This window comes from Ictidomys tridecemlineatus, chromosome 9, assembly GCF_052094955.1.
Source record: "Ictidomys tridecemlineatus isolate mIctTri1 chromosome 9, mIctTri1.hap1, whole genome shotgun sequence".
In the NCBI taxonomy this organism is placed as follows: Eukaryota; Metazoa; Chordata; class Mammalia; order Rodentia; family Sciuridae; genus Ictidomys; species Ictidomys tridecemlineatus.
Genome location: NC_135485.1, coordinates 18,781,816 through 18,806,103, shown reverse-complemented (window position 1 = coordinate 18,806,103; position 24,288 = coordinate 18,781,816). Strand labels below are relative to the sequence as shown.

General features: G+C 43.3%; 1 long non-coding RNA gene across 1 annotated transcript; it reads left to right on the top strand.

Annotated features, from left to right (window-relative positions):
* The first annotated feature begins 18,537 nt into the window (after positions 1–18,537).
* On the top strand, positions 18,538–22,725 carry LOC144366640 (uncharacterized). The gene is made up of 2 exons (XR_013425739.1): positions 18,538–18,786; positions 22,370–22,725. It is a non-coding gene; the product is annotated as an uncharacterized LOC144366640 (long non-coding RNA).
* The last annotated feature ends 1,563 nt before the right edge of the window (positions 22,726–24,288 follow it).

The window sequence follows — 24,288 nt, the reverse complement described above, 5'->3', positions numbered from 1 at the left end:
TATTAATTCCTTTGGGTTAAATTCTCAGGCTTGGGTGTTAGGTGCCTGGGAATGGAATATGGTGGCTGGCTTGGGGGGCCTCAGGCTGGACCTGGCCAGACCTCTCCCTTAAGATGCTTGGATTTCCAGCCAGATCCTCAGTCTCTCTGCCTCCAGGGGTGAAGTGATAGTCTAGGACACAGCAGGTGGCTGGCCTTGGATTCTCAGGGAACAGAAACACTCTCTTCTCTTGCTCTAACTCCGGAAGCTGCTTCAAGGGAAGGGCAATCCTGGGAGCCCTCTGCACCCTAGAACTGTCACTTTACCCTGGAACCTGCTCTGGAAACCTCCTGGGGGAAGGAGAAAATGAAACTCCCTCTGCAATCAGCGATTTGAGTAAGCGACTCAAGGAGCTGGCAATGTTGTATATGAAAACTGGCTCAGAGTGTAGATTTTAGGTGCTCTTACCACATACCAAAGCAGGCAATCATGGGGTGGGGGAGGGGGCGGGCTATGTTATTTGCTTTTCTATAATAATTTCACTATGTATATGAGTATCAAAATATCATCTTGGGCTGGGCACAATGGGACACGCTTAGAATCCCAGCAGCTCAGGATACCGAGGCAGGAGGATCACAAGTTCAAAGCTAGCCTCCACAACTTGACGAGGCCCTAACAAATTTAGCAAGCCCTGTCTCAAAATAAAAAGGGCTGGGAAGGTGGCCCAGTGGTTAAGCACCCCTGGGTATAATCCCTAGTACCTAAAAAAAAAAAAAGAAAAAAAAATCATCTCATACAATTTAACCTACCTAACTAGTTAACTAAATAACAAATAAATACATAAAGCTGTGAAATGATGTTCTGTTCAAGTCCACCAGAGATTCATACACTGTTCAGTTTAATTAGTTTAAATATATGTAGGCAAGAGAATGTTCCATGTGAATTAGTTGGGTCATTTGGGGGCCTGTTTTCATTTTTGTTTGTTACAATTGAACTAACCTGTGTTTCTGCTGATATTTTGACTCTAAAAGATGATGTGTAGACTTGAAAATCATGTAGTCCTGGCTCTTAGACTTCTTAGAACTCTGTCTAGAGCAAGAGCCTTAACTTCGATGTATCTCAGTTTCCATATCTGTAATGTAGAAATAAGAATGCCTTAAAGAAAGAAAGAAAAAAAAATCTGCTTCACAGGCATTTGCAAGGATTAAATGAGAAAACAAAGGTTTTGCATCCAGTGGTAAATGCTTAGAAAACAGTAATCCTCTTCATCCAGCAGCAAGTCTGGTGTGGTTGACGTATTATAAACGTGGAGTTCCTCTCAAGTGCATTATTCACTATTTCAAGGTCACTGACCACCTTGAATTAGAGTGGAGTCTTATTTCAGGTCAAGTCTTTTTCACTACAACAGACTGTGAACATGTCTCGAAAACCGGAAAATTCTATATTAAAATTACCAATCTGGACAAGGTTTTCACATTCAGGATATCAGAAAAATCAACAGAGGAGGTACATTATTCAAAAGATGGGAAATCATTTTACTTCCCTATACAAAGATGAGTTTTGTGCATAGATACGTCACCTGCACTAAGCTCCGACAGGCTCTAGATGTTGCCACATGGTTTTTACCATTTGCTCTTCCCACTGAGTTTTACAAATAAATTATTTCAAAGGGCCACTCAACTTACCTTTGATAAAATCATAAATAGAGAGCAGTCCTCCCACTTAACAGGAAGAGATATAGTTGTAGGAGTTTTCTTCCCTTCCTTTGGCATGCTGAGTCACCCGTCTTGGCATCTCCCCTCATTCCTAGTCCAAGGCTTGGAATGACTGTCTTTATACCTGTTCCAGAGAGATCAAAATCACATGGGGGTGAGACATACCTGTGATCCCAGAAACTCAGGAGGCTGAGACAGGAGGATTGCAAATTCAAGGCCAGCCTCAGCAACTTAGCAAAGATATATCAAAATAAAAAGGACAGGGAATGTAGCTCAGGGGTAAAGCACTCCCAGATTCAATACCCAGTACCAAAAAAAAAAGAAAAGAAAGAGAAAAAAATTGAGAACAGGTAAAAAAGTACAGGTGCACAGTTGTTCACAGCAGCATTCATAGCCAAGAGGGGAAAGAGTCCTATGGTCATCAACCCATGAATGGAGAAGTCATGCTTTACATGCACAGTAGAGCTCTGATGCAGCTTAGGACTTGGATGAATCTAAAAAAAGGAGAAAAGTCACATATCATATGATTTTGTTTGTATGCAATACCCGGAGTAGATAAACCCATAGAAACAGAACCCAGATGGGTGGTCACCAGGGTCTGGGGAGGGGAGAGTGTGATAGGGAGAAACTGCCTACTAGGTAGGGATCCACTTGGAATAATGGGTATGTCTGGGGACTAGAGGTGATGGTTGGGTGGAAGTGTGAATATACTAAATGCTGCTGAACTGTCTGCTTTAAGATATTTAATTCCATGTTATGGGAATTTCACTTCATTATATTATTAAGAAATCAGGAGAAGCATAAAACCACTCTTTAACAAATAAAGAAACATTCCAAGAGAGATAAAAAGGTGAACATGTACTCTAAGTGACTTTGGTATTTCTCCTCATTTTTAAATCTGTGTGGATCCGCCTCACAGAGCTGGTGGGGACCCCGAGTTAGTACTTAGACCAGGGCCGCACACACGGCAAATGCTCCCTAAGTCATCTGTCATCATTATTATGAATTCTTGCCCAGAGAACCCACTAGAAATCTTTTCAAAAAGTTCCAATGCAGTTACCTCCTTCATTCCTATTAAGTTTATAAAAATCATCAGCCCTTCGTTTGAAAAGAAGAAAAAAGACTTGCTAAACTCACTGGTATGACTAGCATCAGTGGCTCTACAACCTGCTTGATGCTCTGTAGCCACTACCCCCACTTAACATTCCACTTCTGGGTGGGTTTATAGTCCCCATTTTGCAGTGGGCAAACTGAGGCTCACAGATGTTAAACAACCTGTTTCTCACCAATGGTCAGTGGCAGATCTAGAATTCAAAGCCACATTTGGCTTCCTCCTAAGACTCCCCCATGGCTTGCACTCCCTCTGGGCTGGAATAGAGCAGGAACTAAAGGGGAAGCAGGAGGGACAACAGCAGGACAAACGGAAAGCCCCACGGGGTGCAAACCCTGCTGACTGGCGTTCCTAACACTGCTGACTTCCTAATTGGCCTCATCTGCACACTTCATTCCTTTCATGAAACATTAATCCCAAGTACCAGATTGGGACCGACCTGATGTGGTCTCGTTTTGCTACATTAACCCGTTGATTTGAAAGGAGTTCTAAAATATGGGCCAGGACAGATGCACAAGATAGCTGAGACCTCCCTGTGTCCTCTACTTCCATCACTCCTCTCCTATGTCCCCTGCATCCCTCAACCCTAGCAAGAGGGACCACTATTTTAAAGTGAGAAGTTAAGTAGCATATAGTAAGTTCAGTGCTGCGCAAACACCAAAATATTCCCATCGTTATGAAGTGGATCCCCTTTCCCATCACCCACTCACAATGACAAGTCTAAGACAGAGACATAGGTCTGCCTGACCCCCCTCTGATAGGATGATGCCTGGTCCCTGCCCTCTGCCACCCCCAGGACCCCAACCTCAGGGCCAGGGCTCTTCCTGTGTAATCAGAAATTAGTTTACCTCCTCCAATCAGCAAGTGCCTTAGTAGCTCAGGACCAGATGCCTGACCAATGGGAGAGCAGCTGAGAGGGAGGGCTTTCTCCTTTACAAGAGGTTGAGGGGCAGGAAGTTAGATGCACATCTTAGTACCAGCCCCGTTAGCCAGCCTCTGTCTGCTGGAATTGCTGCAGATCTGCTGAGAGCCATAGCCGAGTCTGAATGACATGACGCGTGGCATTTTTGCCAGAAGGGAGTGGTTGAGAGGTGACGCCAGCAAGCCATTGAGATGATAGTGGTTATGTTAAGCTGTGTATATTAGACCCCTGCTGTCTGCCTAGGCCTGCTACTTTGAAGTTCTCGAGGGATTCCTGGAGAGTTCCCATTGGTTGGGGAAGTAAGTGCCCGGAGAGGGATTTCCGGTTGGTGTGTGGTGTGTCCTGGGAGAAGGCCGGGTGCGTGGCGTTTGCTGGAGTGCAGAGAATAAAGGAGTTCCTGTTTTGAACCTACAAGGCTGTGTGGTGGCTCGGTTATTTTGTGCCCAGCCAGACTGCGGCACAGATCCCTACTGGGTGCTTGGGAACTCAGGACACTGGTAATCCACAATCAGTAAATGCCTGAGCCCCCTCCGTTGGTGACCCTGTAAACCTAATCTTCCCTGGGCTCTCCCCAATCCCGCCTATCCTCTTGGGCCAAGAGCAAGGCACCCAACAGGCTACATGAGAGCTTGCTCTTTAGTCCCAGCTGGACCACTCAGACTAGAGGCGACCCAAGAGATTTTAGACTCACCTCCATCACTAGGAAGTTAGTCTCAGTTGGATGAAGTTGACCCCAAATATGCATTAGCTTTGCTGTGTGCACCACAGCTGAGATTGGGGTGCCCAAGAGAAGTATCACCAACACAAAGGAGACAAGTGAGCCCCTCCTCGGGGTCTGTGCCCCTCTGGCCTCATCCTAGCTCCACCCTTGTGGCTCCTTAGTCACATGAACTCAGAGATCTGCTGCTGACCTTGGAGAGAAGATCTGACCAACAGTAAGACTCCGGAGAGCAGATCTGAACAACTGCCAGGAGCCCAATGCAGAAGGCTGGAGAAGACACCCGAGCCCAGTTCATTCTCGTGTGGAGAGACGTGGATGTGTTGCAGTACGTGCTCTCCCAGCACAAGCTACCTGGGAGCCCAGTGGTAGTCACGGTGCAGTTATATGCATCTTGAGAGTAGGAAGTAGTCCCAGTGTGTTAGGGATTCCAAGAGTTAATCTCTGCAGCAGGAATTCCAGAATCAACAGGCCAGGCCCTTAGGCCAGGGCTCCCCATCTCCTGACCACACCGGAGTGGGGCTGCCCGCTAGCTTCTGGGGCTGACCAGCCCCATTTCTGATAAGCACAGCCTCACTTTGGATGTGGAGACTCCTTCACTTGGTTTTACAGCCAAGTCTTTTGGCCTGGAAGCCACTCTGTCTCTTGTGGGTGACTGCATATGCCAGCTTCAATTTCATTGTTATTGATCTGGAAACCTGCCTTTCTCAAATGGCAATTAGGATTCATTGCTTCCAGCACCTAAGGATGCCCCGCACTGACAGGCTCCCTGGTGTCTCTGTGGTCCTTGGCAGAGAGGAAAGCAAAAGCCTCCAAGGTCATGTTCAAGGGTGTTGCCTCTGTCTCACTGGAAATGGGACACTATTAAAGAGTTTCAAGCAAAGAATGTCACAATTGGATTTGTGACAGTGGCACTATTGGCAGCACAGTCAAAAGACTGGGGTGGAGAGTGCAATTTAAACCTATGCTGCAAATGTATTGACACTGGTCCCCTCAAGAAGTGGAGTCTCCAATTATTCCCTCTGGTGGCCTTGCTCTGAGAACCCCTGACACATAAAGTGACCATATGTAAGTATTCTGGCTGACAGCCCCACTGAGCCCCAGCCAACACCCCAGATCAAAAATCAGACTTACACAAAAAGAAGCCTTCGAGATGACGCCAGCCCAAACCAGCATGCAGCAGCAGCTGCTGGGGACTGAGAGAGAACCACCTAGCAGAGCCCAGTTGTCAAGGGTGGAATTGATTGTGTTCCTCCAAAAAGACACGTGGAAGTCTAAGCCCCAGTGACTTTATGTAGAAGTTGTTGTCTTTACAGAGACGATTACCTTAAAACGATGTCCTTTAGGTGAGTCTTTTTTTTTTTTTTTTAACTAAAGTGCCTTCCCAGGAATCCTGTTGTAAAATCTTCTAATTTATTTCCTTTGTATGAAATGAAATACTCTATGGTGCTTTATAACATGGAGTTGACTTGCTGCTTATAAAATAGTTTACAAATGTAATACTACTGGAAGAAAGTAGAGCCAGGTGTTGCTTCTTTGTGGGAGGTTGGAGTAGTTGCCTGAGTCTTAAGCCAATGAAGAGTGCTGTCCTTTAAAAAAGAAAAAAAAAAAAGGAGAAATTTGGACGTAGAGACAGACACAGAAATTTGGACAATTCTAAGACACATGGGGGCTGCCTTGTGAAGGGACATTAGCCCAGTGCATCTGCAAGCCAAGGAACACTAAAGATTGTTGTCATAACGCCAGCAGCTAGAAAGAGGCAAGGGAGAGGTGCCCTGAATGTTTCAGGAGGAGTGTGGGTCTGCCAGTATCTTGATTTCAGTCTCCAGAACCGTGAAACAATACATTTCTATGGTTTCTTTTTTGGTACCAGGAATTGAACTCAGGGCACTTGACCACTGAGCCACATTCCCAGCCTTATTTTGTATTTTATTTAGAGACAGAGTCTCACTGAGTTGCTTAACTCCTTGCCATTGCTGAGGCTGGCTTTGAACTCACCATCCTTCTGCCTCAGCCTCCCAAGCCACTGGGATTACAGGGCCGCACCACTGCTTCTAGCTCATTTCTGTGGTTTCTAAGTCACCCAATTTGAAGTACTTTGTTATAGCAGCATTAGCAAACTAATACATTAGTCACCCTCTAGAACTGGGAGAAATAATAAAAGATTACTGCTCTGTGTATCATTAAGTTTGAGGCAGTTTGTTACACAGCTATAGTAAATGGAAACATATTTTGATATAGTAAGAAGTGTGTCTGAATGAAACCTAAATATGTGGCATTGGCATTGGGACGGGACAGCAGGCAGTGAGAAGCCTAAAGGGTTTTTGTCAGGGAGTCCCTAATGCAAGTAAGAGAAGTGCTGCTAGAAGCTGGAAAAAAGGAGACCCTTGTTATGCTGTGGAAAGTTTATCAACACAGTTACATGTGGCAACATGGAAAATGGATAACAGGTATGAAAAGATGATTTATCTAAGGACATTTCCAGACAGAATGTTGAAGGTTAGGTGCTATTTTTGTCTCTTCTAGAATAAAAAAAAGAATAAAAGATAAACAATGAATTGTTAAATATAAAGGAGCTAGAATTTTCTGGGTTTGAAAATGAAACTATTTGTTATTCCCATCCTCAACAGATAGCAACCAATTCTCAAATTAAGAAATAACACTGAGCAAAGGTCAAATCAGAGCCAATCAGAAAAAAAAAAAAAAGATGATCTAATGACAAAGTCAAGGATGTGAATATAAAACCTTCAAGTTATATCTCAGAGAAAGCTAAGGCTGTACCTTATAGATCCTTTCAAACAGATACAGCTATCTGTAAGGACTTTAAGAATATTCTTCTCAGACCTGTTCCATCAAACAATCAATAGGATCTTAAGGAGATTTTCCCTTAGCAGACTTACAGGGAACTCAGGATAGAGAAAGGCTAAGCACTGTGAGATTCATTGTTATGATTTTGCCTAATTTAGTAGGCCATAATAAGATTAATAAGAAAACCACAAAGTTTTTAAGAGAGTTGTATTGGCAGAAACACTGCCAAGTCAAAGGACAGAGGCATGGCAAAATGAAGAGAACTGTGGAGTTTTCTTTAGGGAGAATGGATACTCAGCTGCAAAATTGGGCTATGTTTTATAGAAAAGAAAAACAAATTCAGAATATAAAAACCTGAGCTCTGAAAGTGGAGCTAAGATCTGGAGAGTGCTTCCCAAGTGGAAGGATTGATTACTGATCAACACACTGGCCATACTTGACCGTGCCACAGATTTTCCTCCTTCATGAATGTGAGAGTCTGTAATGTATGCCAATCTAACCACAGAATGTCAGATGTGTATAGGGCCGATTTCTAGTTTCTTTAGCACACAGGATTTGAGACCAAGAGGAATGGTATCCAAAGACATGTAAGTGAGAAACCATACCCAGTGAGATTTATCTGCATTTGGACTTGATATGGTTGACAAGATCTTGGACTATGAAACTAAGCTTGATGCTGTAGCACAAGAGGTTTATGGGGTCCTGGAAATGAAAGGGGTATACTTTGCATGTGGGGAGAATGTAAATAATTTATAACCAGAGAGTGCACTTTGGTGGTTTTAAAACATGCTTGCAAACTGTTTGACTTCTCATTTTAAGAGATGGGGTCTATTTCCCTCCCCTGGAAAAAGGTCTGGCCTTAGTGATTGATTACTAATCACTAGAAAGTAGCAAGAGTGGCCTTGTGACTTTTGAGGCCAGGTCAAACAAAGGTGTTACAGCTGCCATCTGACTCCTTTTGGGGACGTTTTATATTGAAACCCCAGGTGCCCTATGATGAATAAGTCCAGGCCGTCAGGAGAGGCCCTGTACGGTGTTCTGGGTGATAGCTTCCACCAAGGCTCATCCTGCAGCAGCCAGCATCTACTACAAGGCATGTGAGCAACTAGCCTCGAAGTGACTCTGCTCGGATCCCTGCCACCGTCTGACTGCAACTGCTCCAGAGACTCTGAGGGGAACACTGGGCCTCCAACCAACTCCCAGAACTCGGAGAGAGTGATGAGAAGTGATCACTGTTGCTTCCATCCCCCAAGCGCAGGGTTTTTAGGCAGCCCTAATGAACAGAATGGGCTGAGGTGGGGTTCTAATGTCAATACCAAGTCTTCCCTGCGCTTCTGTCATGCACCATGCAGCAGAAGTGTTTTACACCATCTGTGCTGGTCAGCTTTTCCTTCCTGTTAGCAAAATACCTGAGAAAAACAACTTAAAGGGGGAAACTTTACACTGCCTCACAGTTTCCATGGTTTCAGTCCGAGCTCCATTGCTTTGGGGTGGAGATGAGGCAGAACCTCATGGTGGGGAGCACATGGCAAGGCAGAGTGCCCCACCTCGTGGTGGTAGGAAGGGAGGAGCAGGGTGAGGCCCAGGGAGAAGACATACCTTCTATGACATGGCCCCAGTGACCTACTTCTCCAACCAGGCCTCACCCCCACAGTTTCCACTGCCTCCCAATAGGATCATCAGCTTATTAATCCATCCATAGCTGAACCCACTGATGATGTCACAGCCTTATGAATCAGTCATTTCCCAAGAGTCCCACCTTTGAACCCTGCTTCATTGGGGATCAAGCCTTCAACATGAGCCTTTGGGGGATATCCTATATCCAAACCATAGCCCTATCTGACATAACCCACAACAATCCTATGAAAAAAAACATAGTATTGCCTTAGCCCCATTTGATAGATGATAAAACTGAGATTCAGTAAGATTTACGGGTTTCCTTAGGATCCCGTAGTTGCTAAGTATGGGGACCGAGGTACCCTCAGGCTGACACTGAGAGACCATGAGGGTGTGAGCTGCAGGAGTAGCAGGCGGCCAAGAAGGGACAAGATTTGCTCAGTACTGAAAAGAGGAGATTGTCCGACCTGCTAACTGTGGCTGCTGGGGTGCTACTGAGGAAGACGCTCAGACAACTTCCAATTTCTGGAATACCCACAGTTCCTGGGGACAGCAGAGGCTGACCCCAGAAACAAGGCACTCACTTCCGCATAGATAGATTAAAAGCTCCACATAGCTGACTTATTAGAAAGCTCCAAAGAACAAGGGGAAAAACACAAAGGAACAAGAATGAAAAGCACAAGAGATATTTTTAGGCTGGGTACAATGGCGCATGCCTGTAATCTCAGGGATTTGGGAGGCTGAGGCAGGAGGATCTCAAGTTTGAGGCCAGCCTCAGCAACTTAGACCCTGTCTCAAAATAAAAAGAGCTGGGTGTGTAGCTTAATGATAGAGCACACCCAGTTTTAATCCCCAGTACCAAAAAAGAAAAAAAAAAGTCATCTTTTTACAAATAGCTCAGTATCTACCTTGGAACAGCTTATGCAGTGTCCTGAGTCACGTCAGGTAATTCTCCTGAGAAAGTCTTAGACTGCAAACTGGAATGTGTTGACTCCAGAGTCTAAAATTCCTGTGTTGCAGGCAGCCATCAGGATCAAGTCCACACATGCATGCCCTTCTTTATCTCAGCTCCTTTGTCTCCAAGGGCACCTCTCACCCTGCCCTCCAGGCAATCTTAGAATTGCCCCTTTTATTTGCCTGGTGACAACTCAGGCTCTAGTACCTTACTGTTGCTGCCTCTGGGAAGCCTTTGTTCCTCCTCTTACCCCACTTCCTGCACCGCCCTGTACCCATTTCTCAGGATCAACAAAATTCTGTGTTCTGAATCCTTACCAGCACCAGGCGCTGTGCTGGGTGCTTTCATCACGGATCCCAGTCCTTTATTTATACACTTAGAGGCATATGGGATGTTTGCAGTGGGACCCAAATGACCTTTTAAATTTCTAATAGTTAAGCATTTGATCTAATGTTTCTTAGGGGAAAAAAGGACTTGCACACAGCCTCATGACTTCACAAATATTGTTGCTTAAGATGAAGCAAATGCAGGCTGCTGCGAGGTTTATAAATGAATTGTAGAGGTTGCAGGGAGATAGAGCAAACATTTAAAAAGAGAGATTTTAATCTCTGAGGTTTGGGGAAATCTCATTTAATTTTTTTTTTCTTTTTCTTTTTCTTTTTTTTTAAGAGAGAGTGAGAGAGGAGAGAGAGAGAGAGAGAGAGAGAGAGAGAGAGAGAGAATTTATAACATTTATTTCTTAGTTCTCGGCGGACACAACATCTTTGTTGGTATGTGGTGCGAGGATCAAACCTGGGCTGCACGCATGCCAGTCGAGCGCGCTACCACTTGAGCCACATCCCCAGCCCCTCATTTAATTTTTATAGCAACTCTATGAAATAGAAATTTTGTTCCCATTTTTTAGATAGAAACCTAAGGGTCATGAAGGTGAAAATTGCTTAAGTTAATAGAACTGTGGCGTGGAGTGTATTGCATTCCTACAATGAAATACTGGAGGCAACTAACCTTAAAAAGAGAAAAGATTGATGTATCTCATAATTGTGAAGGTTCAAGCCTCAAATTAGGTGAGCCTATTGGGTTGGCCTGTGATGAAGGTGACACACACGATGAAAGTGCATCATGCAAACGGTTACATCTCAAACTTCCATTTGAGCAAGAGACGAGGGACTGGCCAGGTGCGGGGATTCACACCAGTAATCTCATCTACTTGGGAGGCAGAGGCAGGAGGATCTCAAGTTCGGGGACAGTCTGGGCAACTTACTGAGACCCTGTCTCAAAATAATTTTTTTTAAGGGCCTTGGAGTGTAGTTCAGTCATTTGAGGATTTATATTCTTGATTACATTTTCCTACTAATGAAAAATAAGCTCATGGTGGAAAAATTGGGAGAAGGGCAAAAATATACATAGGAAAATTAAAATGACGTGTAACTTCACCTCTCACAAATGACTGTTAATATGTCGGTTCCATTATAACAAAGAAGAAGAGAAGGCAGAGAAGGAGAAGGAGGAGAGGAAAGGGGAGGGGAGGAAAGGACGGCAAAAGAGAAAAGGAAAAGGATGAGGAGGAGGGAAGGAGGAGGATAAGGAGAACGAGAAGGCTGGCAAGCCTCATTGGAAAGGTCTTGCTGTTTGTCCCTTACTGGGGACAGAGTCCCCACAGTAGGGCTGAGCATCACCTGCAGCAGCATCCCCACTGTTCCACAGCAGGCACTCTTCACGAGTGCAGATTCTAGGCTCCCACCCAGTGCATCGCAGTCCCTGAGATGGGACCCGGGTCCTGCCTTTCCTCAGGCCCTGCCACCTTGGGAACAGTGCTTGCACAGGTGGCCTCCAAAGTCATCCTCGTGGGGGGGAAGGGATGGGGAGCAGTGGTTTGTGGGGAAAAACATCACTCCAGTGCGCATGCCAGGGCTGGCCAGGATGCCCACGGTTCTAAGAGTTCAGCCGTGCTGGATGGTAAAGGGTAACTGTGCCCACCAAGGCCTGCCAGGCCTTAACTGGTTTGGAGCTTCTCTGTGGCACTGCGAGTTTCCAGGTCCCAGGACCAGACGGAAGGGGAAATGGAAACAAGGCTGAGCGCAGAAAGGAAGGAGCTGGCCCAGCACCATGGAGGTCAGCAGAGAAAGAAGTCAGGCAGGAAGGGACTCAGGTGACTGCTTGGGGCCAGCAGGCAGAGTTGAGATTCAAGTTTTCTTTCCCGCTTTGCCTGTCCTGTGGCATTGTCAAGGTTTTAGGAAAGCCCTAAACCTTTAAACAGCTCCATCTTGATGCTTTGAGGGCCTACAGGAATGGGTGGAGTGGAGCCCAGTGAGTAAGTAGTGATCTGAAGGCCAGCGGTGGTGGGCAGGAGACAGCTGCAGTGTGAGTGAGAGGTGACGGTCCAGTCACAACCAGTGTGGGCACACTTTCAGAAAGCCTCAGAATCTGAGAGGAGGGGAAGAGATTCCTGTTGTTTAAATAGAGGGTGAATTTTAAAGGAAACTTCTGGAGAACATAGCAACAGCTGAGTGTACACACACACACACACTCAGCCACACATGCACCCTACCTCTTCCTCTCCCTATGAATTTTTAGGCCAAAATTCATGCCTAGAAAAGCAGAAATAAAAGATAAAGTTTGCCAGCAAAGATTCATTCTTGTCTGGAGCTGGGGTCACACCCTCCGTGAGGAGGGTTGGTCCCTCCCTGAGAAGGCCCAGTGCCCCAGAAGCGATCTGGGACAGAGGACTTTGACCAGTCGGAAAGACTTTATCACAGGGCCTTGCTCGTGGTTGTCCTTTACAGCCATCTAATCAACACCAAGTTTCCGCTTGACTCACAGAGGAATTTGAACTGCAGTGTTCTGAAAAGGTGAGGGTCAGAGTCAGCTCTGGACTGCTCAAAAGGTAAACTGAGGCATGGTCAAATGCAGCACATTCCATGGTCAGCAGCTCCAAGCCACAAGTGGTTCAGGGGCTTCATAGAAGGACACAGAGGGAGGCTTCGTTGAACGGATGTGACATGAAGGACGCATCTGATGGGTTCCAGTTATACCGTTGCCCTATTTGGTCTGTCCCTTTAGAATGTCCCTAGTTATATAATTACATGTTGTTGGCTACTTCTGACTGGTTGGCTTCAGTTCTGTTTTTGTTGACTGAAGGCATTTGTAAGAAATAGCTTAGGGACTGAGGGTGTAGCTCAATAGTGGAGTGGGTACTTAGCAGGCCTAAGGCCCTGGATTCCATCCCTAGCACCAAAACAAGTAAACAAATAGAAGAAATAACTCAGGTTAAGTTTCACTTGTCTGCAAATCGAGCAGGTCAGGTCACTACGAAGCCTAACCAGCTCGGTTGGCTCAGGGTTCCTTCAGATCTGCTCTTCGTTTTACTTTACTTAACAAAATCCCCCTTTCTGACAACTTTCTCGGCTTACTGAGAATGCACTCAAACAATGGTTCCCAAGAGAAGTGAGACATTGTTTCACTATTGACATGGTCACTGAAATAGACTCTCATCACACACACAGTCCTCATTATCGGAACTTGCATGATCACTATTAGCTTGGGTAGTAAGATTGCTTAGTTCTCCAAATGTTTGGTCCTGATGGCAATCATTGGACGAGTGAGTGGCAGTGGGGATGCCTTAAAACCTCTGAAAAAATGCATCTCAATATGTGATTATAAGGAGAATAAGGGCCAAAGCCTGGAAAATTCCCAAAACCGAGAATCCTAGGAAACAAGATTTAATCAACTGAAAAAAAAATCAACGGAGGCAGCAGCACCTGTCAGTGAAAGATTTGGACTTGCTTCTTAGTGTCCTTCAAATTGTGGGCAGTGATTTTTAATTTACTAACATAGAAACAGCATCTTCTACAAACGAGAGCATAAGCTACTCCTTGTTAAGCTGTTATGTGACAAGAATTTCTATCTGGGTACTATTGAACTAAAGTTTCAATTCAGATTGTATTTCTGGAATTCAAGGCAGCACTGTGACAATAAAATGAATATGAAGGTTAATATTTGAGCAAATTGGGAAAGTTTTGAGTCTACTGCAGCAAGTTGAGAAGATTTCTAGATTTGAGGATTTGAGTTTGAAGAATCTCTGGCTGGTGGAATGAGGACAGGTGTGACCAGATGGGCTCTTCTGCTTTTCCGTTTGGGTGGCTCTGGTTCTGTCACTGGCACTCTGGTGAACTCCCTGCATGACATGGGAGCAGCTGTCTTGAAGGTTGTCTACCTGAGATCTGTTGTAGTCATCTTTGTAAAGCTCAAAGCCATCACGTTCCAGCTTGCATGGCTTAGGGAAAGGGCTTGTGGTGAGTGGGTTTTGCCATTAACATAGACGGGACATGTTTGTCTTTCCACAAGGCCAGAATTTGTTGAATAACGGTAAACTCACTAGGCACATCACATTCCTTTGCTTTCATTTACCGAACACTCATGGTTCACTCAGAATTGGGAGCAAGTCAATCACAGGTTCTTTTATTCCATTTTAATCTTCATTACTTACTCGATAACCCTTAATTACTTATCTCTATAACCCTGCAGTCACACTGGAGCTTCACTACTCTATATCATAACAGAAGGCTCTGGAAAGGTTAAGGCAGCCACAGGGTTTCCAGAGGAAGCACTGAGAGCCAAGGCAGAGAACAGATGCAAACATAAAAGAGTTGCTGCGAGTGGTCAGATAAGGTTAAGAACCAGCAGAGTCACTTGCTCAGGGCACAGAGCTGTTGAAGGTGCAGCTGTTCAAGGCAGAGGTCCAGGAGACAGGTGCTTTCAAAGTGAGCATATCAAGCAGGGAGATCAAGCTGAGCTGAAGTCCTGGGGGAACAGCTTGAAGCGCATCACCTGTCAACTTCATGACATGGTCACAGGTGGTCTGATAAGATGGTGGCTCTGTGTGTGCCATTATGCCACTGTCTTAGGTGACCTTCCTCTTATGCATCTCAGGAGAGGGGTCTGGGGTGTTTGATAAGTTCCTGAGTCTGATATCTCTGATTTGTACTTGATATGCCCATGCATCCATGTGCTTCTGATTTAATTTGATAAGTTCACGGGTGGTCATTTTTTTATTGTACTATTAATTGACTTACCAGTTTGGGCCTTATGATTGTGCTGTGCAGACTCTTTTCAATAAGTCCGTATGGGCAGCCTCTGGTGGTTATCTCTCTGCCCTGACAAGTCACCGAGTCTTTCTTCCTTAGCACCTGGACTCAAAATGGACTAGCTCAAGGCAGGTGCAGCCTGAGAGCTTCTGTTCCTCACAGCACAGAGGAGCTGAGAGGAGGCACGTCTGCTCGCCACAGGGCAGGTTCAGAAAATGTTAGGACTCCTTCCAGTTTACAGAAACATAATAAATTGTTAAAGAAAATTAATAGTACTAGCTTTTGATAATGGACACTCTATTAAATTCAGGATCTCTTTTGTGGCTACCCCCATTTTACCAAACAAAATCAGTCCAACCTTGTTAAACTTGACCTGATTACATAAGCAAAACAAAAGCAATAATTCTATATATATTTTAATATATGATATTTCAGTGAGTGCTTTGATAATATCCAGAGAGATTTACCGATATTATTATCAGCCAACTTCAGCTTTTTAAGACTACCAGATGATGAAAAATCTCAGATTAAACTTTTAAAAACTTCTCTAAGGAGTCAAACTCAGGACTTGCCCAATAACATCCTGTTATAAGGAAAACAGGTTCTTATTAAAACTCTCCAGATACTCAGATGACAAATAAGAATATGAGTGCTATCAAAAGTATAATTATTCTAATCAGTTAATTCAGTCTGATATGAGTCATTTTTGTGTTGCTTGATATTTGGTCAGCAGTTTTATGAATTCATCAGTTTTCCATTAAAGTTCTAGAAATTCTTATGCAATCCAACAATATGACCTTAAGGTGTTAGAGGGCCGGGGCCGAAGGTCGGTGGGAGATTGCTTGCCCAGCATATTCGTGGCCCTGGATTCCATCCCCAGCACTACAAAAATAAAGTTGTCAGAGTCTTTTTTATGAATATTTTGTAATTTTGTATCATAGCTGTTTTCAAAAGCCTTCAGAGAAGCCTCAGAATACAATAACAGCTATTTGTGGATGACAGAAGACTTAAATCAAAGGGTGCGGTTAAACATCTGATGAGCTTATCATAATGCAGTCAACAAGGAAACATGGTTGTTTTTGTGGCAGAAGCAATCTGACCCCAACAACGGAAAGTATGGCTCCTGACATCATACGGGGCTGCCTCAGACTTTCAGGAATTTCATGCAGTTTCTGGAACATTCATGTCAATAACAAATAGAGCTTAAAGGTGGTTTGGCATCATTTATTATTTGACAATGCCTTCCATGCAATTTACCAGATCCAGTAAGCCCAATGAACTTAACATTTCTCTGCTTATAAGGAGAAAAAATTAAATTTTTTGAGAGATTTCAGGGACTTTTCTAGAACTTCTAATGCCAAAAAGACTTAATTTGGAATTTGGGTTTACAAAACTATCAAATTATGTTAAAAGATTTACAACACTAGATTAAATAGGACCACAGATCACTGTGAACACCAAAGTGACCAAAGGTTTGAAAAAGAAACACAGGAAGTGACACAGTCATGAAAATAAAACTCAGTTCTTTTAATATTGAAAATAATCATGTTTCTGAAATTAAAACATACCTAATTAGAGAAAACCTCTAGCATAAGGAATTGTGTTAATAAAATACAAGATATTTTTACCTGGTAAATTACTTAAAAGGTAAGTTTTTTAAAAAAACTTTATTAAACAAAAGCAGACCAATACTTTAAGAAAACTTTGCCCTTTTAACAGAGAGAATATCCAATTTTCATCAATATATTAAAGAGCTTATTTATTTTTGGTACCACAATCGAACCCAGAGGTACTTAACCACAAAGTCATGTCTCAGCCCTTTATTTTGAGACAGGGTCTCTCTAAGTTGCTTAGGGCCTCAGCCTCCCCAGCTGCTGGGATTACAGGCATGTACCACCACACCTGGCAAACAGCTTATTATTACAGGAAAATGGACGGAACTAGAGACGATCATGTCAAGCAAAATAAGTCCTACTCAGAAGGTTAAGGATCCTGTGATTTCTCTCATATGTGGAAGCTAGAGAGGAAAACCAAGATGGGGACAGATCTCCTAAAAATCAAAGGGAGAGAGGTAGAGGAAAGGGACCTTGGGGTGGGAAGAGGGAGATGCTGGGGGGCAATATTGTCCAAATTATATTGTTAAACTGTGCATGTACACATATACAACAACAAATCCTATCAGTCAGTACAACTATAATGCGCCAGTATCTTGGTAATTCAGCCACATATAGAATTCCTCTTTCACAGATTTACAACTTTCTATATATGTTCGGTTTTTATCTCAGTATTTTTCTTCTTTTTTATTCTGGAACAATAGGTCATAATCTTGAAACCAATATTGTCTTTTTCCCCCAATGAAAACAAATACCACACATATACTTTTTCATATTAAAATATGGCTTGCTTTATACATTTTCTATATTTTTGTGCAGTTCATTCTTATTATTTCTAGTAGTTTAATTATATATATGTTAATTAAAATTCTTAATTCTTGACAACCTTAATAGCTGGTGAAATGGCATGATCTCATAGTTTTCGAATAGCATGGCCCTCTTACTGGCAGAATAATTGTCTCTAGTCCCTCTTTAGTAAGAGGCCCAAAATTCCTGCATTGAACAGTTCAGTAGGTCATTTTATTTGAAAATGATCTAGACATTTAATAACTATCTACTATTTAATTTAACCTAGTTTAAATTTTAAGGTTTTACGTTGCCAAAATTATGGAAAGCGTAGACTGACATAATATTAAAACTATCATTTCAAGTTACTTTTCTTGTTGACAGATTTGGTAACAGCAATGAGTTTACTTGAGTAATCAAGTTAGGTGGAATATCCATTTTTACTTAACAACCTATATTCTTATTTAGGTGAGACTGTTCAAGTCACATGAAGTATTTGGGTGAGTTCCTTTCTTTCCTAAGAAAACCATTTATAATAAGCACTTATTTTTCTGTATGCCAACTAAATAGAGCTTTTTTAAATATTTCTAATAATACCATCAAAGGTAGAATAACATTCCATATAAATTTACTGCCAGGTGTTAGGAGGGAAATGTGATTAGGTGGAACACAGAGGATTTGGGGTGATGGGGTGTGAAAATACTCTGTCCAATATTATGATGGTGGATTCATGTCATTATAAATTGATCCAATACCAGAGTTTAAGAGTTCTAAAATAAATAAATAAATAAATAAATTGATCCAAATCTATAGCTTGGTACATGAACAAACAGGGAACCCTAGTGTAAACCATGGTGTTTTGTCTATAATGAGTGGTGTGTCGGCTTAGGCTCCTCTACTGTATGAAACTACCACTCTGACAGGAATGTTGGTAATGGGTGGAGGTTATCTGGAAGGGAGCAGGGAGTGTATGGGAAAGCTGTACCCTTGTCTCACACCTAAAGAAAAGGGGGCAGTAAAACCCCATGTTCCTGAATGCCCCTTTCTGTCCCCAAATCTAGCTTGGTCAGGGGAAAAATGAGAGCAAGCCTGAGTCAGAAAGTCCAGATTACACATCCCCTTGAGGATGCTGGCCTTCTCTCCCGCACTCTGGGAATGGAGCGAGTCAGCATTATCTGTAGAAAGCTACTTTCTTACTTGTTCACCAGGACGGTTGGGATGGTGGTCAGACAAGTCAACCATGCAATGCTGATGATGTCACTGCTTCTGCAGCCTGACATAAAACCCCTCTCCTTGTGGAGACGGGCACAGAACAGAGGACACTGTGGAGGGGACACGTGTCACTTGTCCTGCTGGCCACGGGTGGACAAGACACCATGAGGAAGAGAAGCCATGCTCAGTGAAGCCCTGTGGGGGATGGAGGAGCCATCTGTCTGCTGTCACCTCTGAACACCTCTAGGAACAGCAACTGATCCCTTGTAAGCCTTCCCTGATGTCTCCCGAGATGTTTCTGGGCACTTTCTTTGGCCTTTGGGCAACCTACCCCACTGCCCCAGCACAACCAGGCTGTGCACATGCCAACCCTCCCTCAGTTTTGCTGTGGACCTAACACTGCTCTAAAGATAGTTTATTAAATGTTTTTTAGAAATAAATTATAAATGGATATTAGAGTGCATCAGATTTTTTTTAATATCAAGAGGACAGAAACTTCTGTGAATTTCATGTTTGTCGAGTAGATCTGTCCTAACTTTTCTGATATGACATCATTTGACATTTTATATTCAAGTGGGCTTATTCATGGAAGTTTTGTTGAAAGCTTCTTTTTTCTATATTTGTAAGTGAACATTATCTATATTTCTCTTCAAATTATATGTCTGAGTTCATTCTATTAACTAAATAGTGAGGACACCCACAGCTTTCTATTTCCCTTGTTGTGGAACCTGTCCTATATCATAGGACTTTTCTATTCCTTGAAGGTCATTTTTAAAATAATTTCCTCTTGGAATCACTAACCACCCCCTTTTTCTTTCCAGATGCAATTATCAACTTCTCTTTCATGATCATTACTTTGTTTAGATTATCCATGTCTTGGTTAATTTTGATTATTTATATTTTAGTCAAGAATTATATCCTTCATAAAGATTTCCAAATGTATGAGTATGAGCACAGAGTTGCACATGGGATTTTTAAATTTCTTTGTTGTTTTATCTACTCCTCCATAAGGTGCAGAGATTTTAAATAGCAAGATCTGAACTCCCAAAAATCTGGGTTCCAGTGCTCCTTTAGCACCTACCTTTGTGAAGAGATTAATTCAATATGTGAGTTCAACTTATCTGTGCCTGTCTTCCTGAAATGTAGAAAGTGAACAATAATAGCCACAATGATACTTTTGTACCACATAATGAGACGGGAGGTGAACCTGAGCAGGTGAAGTGCATAGCTTAATCCTGGTACACAGGAAGTGTCCCACAAATGTGTGCTACTTTTATGTATGCAATTTTTTATCATACAAGTGAAATGTTATATATTTTATTGTGGTTTTGTTTTTAATCTGACAATCTCTCCTATTTTCTTTTCTGTCTTTGCATATTCTTTTTCAGGATTTCCTTTGAGATGCTTTGTTAGAACTTCTTGAGCCTGATGCTTAATTCAGTCACTTTCCCTTCCATTCATTTCTTTGCTACTTTGAATTTGCCTCTAATTACAGCTTTATCAGGGTCTCACGGGGTTGCTATATTGTTCTCATCTTTATTATTTAGGAGCGACTTCCTATATTTTCATAGGATTAGGATTTTGTTGATTTTAGTTGTTTTTGTTTTTTCCTTGATATCAGGAATTGAACCTAGGGGTGCTTAACCACTGAGCCATATCCCCAACCCCTTTTTTTACTTTTTGTTTTGAGACGGTCTCTCCAAGTTACTTAGGGCCTCACTAAATTGCTGAGAATGCCTTTGAACTTGGGATCCTCTTGCCTCAGCCTTTAGAGTTGCTGGGATTACAGGTACATTCCACTGTGCCCAGCTCTAGTTGTGGTTTTAATATTGGTTAGAGAGCAAAGTTGCTTTCTTGAATGACATTTTATAGTGAACTTTGAGAACTAGCAAAGCTTTATTTCATGTTTGATCTTATTGATTACATCATTCAGCTCTTCCTTATCAGGGCTGTCCAAGAGAAATATACTGTGAGCCATACACTCCAGTCACCAGGGTATATCTGTGTTGGATCCCTTATATTTGATATATGTGGTTTCTATTTTCTAGTAAGCATACTAGAAAGGTAAAAGGAAATGGGTAAAAATAATTCTAATTAATATATTTTATTTATCCCCATATATCCAAAGTATTACGTTTCACCATGTAGCCATAAGACATTAAGGAGCTATTTTACGTGTTTTTTTCCTATTGTTTTGAGCATGGTGTGCCCTTCACACACACTGCACTCGGTGGTGAGGAGCTGGGACAGGTGAGGAGGACCAGGGGTGCGTGGGCACATGTTGGTGCTGTTGGTTAAGACTTGAGTCCCAGGCTCACTGTCCTACCCCCTGGACTGTTCCACACCGACTCCCAAACTTCTTCCTGCCAGAACTTCACATGACAGTGCCTGCATGCCCGTCTGCTCATGACCTCCGTACCTGGCTGTCAGTGAGTCACAGGCAGCATGGTTCAGTGGTCAGCACAATGGGCTCTCAGGTGTAACCCCCTTGTCTTGGACTGTTGACCGGATTCTAGGAACTGCTGCTTCTTTATCTATTAGGCGGAGATGAATAACTTCTGTCTCACTGGGCATGGGTGGTGGGTCCCTAAAGTCCCAGCTACATGGGAGGCTGAAGCAGGATCATGTGGATCCAGGAGTTAGAGACCAGCCTGGGCAAAATAGCAAGACCCAATCTCAAAACAAACTAACTCCTATCTCTTCAGGCATCGTGAGCCAATGAGGCCATCCAGAGCACTCCCCTGCAGTCCCCGGGAGAGTGAGGGCACTGGAGCTTCCACAGCCCTCACAACTGGACCTCCACTCTGATATGAAGCAGGTGTGCTCAGCTTGAGAAAGGGCCCATTGTGCTGGTCAGCTGTGGTTTAAGTTAAGGGCAAAGTGTTACTGACACCCCCCTCCGCCCCTCGGTCCCCCACTACACACACACACACACACACACAGCCACGTCTTACAATCAGCCTCTTAGACATAAAATGGATATTTTCATCTCCATCAGTCTGTCTGCTATGTCTTATTTTTTGATGGATTCCAAATTCTGCACGGAAAGAAAAGGATGTGATTTATTGACTTCTTGAGACTCCAAGGCAGTAAAGATTGCCAAAGCACAACCTCTCCCTAACAGGCAGGCCCAAAACCTCTTCGGATGCTGTGTAGTATGTGGGCCAATGAGAAGGCGTGATCCTACCTCATGGCAGTGTGATTTACACAGCGCTCACAGGCCTAACATCACCCAGTGCCCGAGGAGGAGGATTTATTCTGCAAATGTGACACACCAGTGACATTATGCCAAAGCTAATGATTAAATAATAGACCCTGGAGGAACTATAGTTCTGCTCTGCCATTCCACACAGGAGAGAGGCCTTTTCTGTGAGGGAACTAAATCAAAGGAGCCACGGAAAAGACAGGGGATGGGCAATAAGGTGTAGGAAATGGAGCCAACTTTAGCCCAAGTCCCCGCTCCAAAGAGTAGAGTGCTGTATCAGTTATCTTACTCTGTGTAACAGTATCCCCCAAACATGGGGCCTAATGTGATCACCATTTGGTTCCTCACGTCAGCAAGTTGGCATGGGCTTTGTTGGGTTTCCTGGGGTCCTTACCTAGCAGGAAGGTGCTGGGTGACCCATAGTGGCTTATGCACAAGTGACTATGGTGTTAGCTGGCCTTCCTCACTCTCATTGCTAAGATCCTTATCATCTTATTTATAGTTGTCTTATCATTAAGATGAGCAATTCTTTCCATAGACCAGAGACCAAGGCAGTGGCTTTCATATAACCTGTCAGGTAAGCAGATCAAATATTTCCACACACACACACTCAAAAAGCTTTATTTCCTGTTATCCTTTCTTAGGTACTCGACATAAATGAGAAAATTAAGAAATGAAATCAAGCACACAGGTTCAAGTCTGGAAGAATGGCACAGAGCTCGATTAACAGTTGCTCAAAAAGCTGGGAAGATTGTCAGTCCACCCACGAAGCAAATCTAAATCCAACCACCACTGCCCTTGGCTGGGACTGATGAAGAGTGTTCTTTGCATCCTGTCCTCTTATGGCATCTTAGCCCAGTCCTCACAATCACCCCAGGTTACATGACACTTCTGCCCTCCTAACCCCAAATCTGAAACCACTTCCAGTCTGTTCTTTGCATTGATGGCAGGTTTTTTGGCATTTCGCTTTGGAAATACTCAGAGGAAAAAAACAAAACAAGAGTAGAAAGTGTCCTATGTTGTCATTGCCAGGCACAGAGAGTCTCTGCACTGTGAGACCCAAGGCAAGGCCAAGCACTTTCAGCAACCAACCCAGCCAGGGTGGTTCACATACACCACAGTCAGCCCTCTGTGTCCGTGGGCTAAGGGTCATGCAAACACCTTCTGCATCACAGATTCAACAAAACTCAGATCGAAAATACTTGATTGAATATGTACAGAATTATTTTGTCATCATTTACCTAAACAATAGTCTGCTAACTGTTTGCATGGCATTTAATTGCATTAGGTATGACAAGTAGCCCAGAGATGACTTAAGATATATGGAAGAATATTAACCTCTTTTATTTTTAAACTTTATTACTTAAAATATTCATGTTTATGGGGTACAGTGTGATAATTTGGTAAGAAAAAAGTACTTTTTGCTGCCTTTTTTCCACATTTTTATTGGTGTATTATGACATATAATGGTGGGATTTGTTTTTACACGCTTGCTCATGCACAAGCTAGGCTTGTACATAAGAACTTGAGCATCTCTGATTCTGGTGTCTGCAAGTGGGAGGTGATAGTCCTAGAAACAGGTCCCCCCCACTCCCCGCTGCCTTCAGGATAGAGAGGGGTTGATTATCCTCATTTTAATATTTCTTGGTTTATAGTCCCATATTCCAAATGAGGAAGTCAACACTGAGAAAGTTACTGACAGGAAACCCAGGTCTCCAGGTGGTCCAAGTGCAAATTCAGCTTTGCCCTACAATACTGACCCAGCCCTAAGCAAATGCCTCAGCTGGCCTAAAATGAGTGCTCCCAGTTTATATTTCTTTCACATTTTTTATTTAAAATCCTCTCCTGGGCTGGGGTGTAGCTCAGTGCAGAGCACTATGAAAGCCTGAGCCCCAGCACCCAAAATATTCTTCTTTAATACTATTAACTCACATGGGGTGGTGGGCAGGGACCTGTGGGGGGGAGGGGACTGAGAGCACGGAAAGGCCACACTTTTAATCCAAACCAGAGCCCTTAAAAATGTAGCCCCAAAGACACTGGCTTTGCAGGAAACACAACCAAGGAACCTACCATAGCCTTCATTAGCCAACCACTTGGGCTAGAAAAGATGACAGAAAAGCGGCCCTGGTTCTTTTTCTTTCAACTCTTCCTTACTCATCAGAAAGGCAGTGTTTTCCAGAGCACAGTGGTGCATGCCTACAATCCCAGCGGCTCAGGAGGCTGAGGCAGGAGGATGGTGAGTTCAAAGTCAGCCTCAGCAACTTACTGAGACTATCTCTGAACAAAATATGAGGTCTGGGGATGTGGCTTAGTGGTCCCTGTTACAAAAAAAAAAAAAAAAAAGGAAGAAAGGCAGAGTGTTGGCGGATGTGTGCAGAGAGAAGTGAAGCCAACAAGATCCAGCTTTGACAGAGCATCCCCTCCATTCTGATGGGGACAAAGCACAGCCAAACTTTAAAACAAGTCATGAAATTTCTTTTGGATTTTTGGGGATCAAACCCTGGAACACTGTAGAGCTACATCTTCAGGCCTTTTAAAATTTCAAAACAGGGTCTCACAAAGC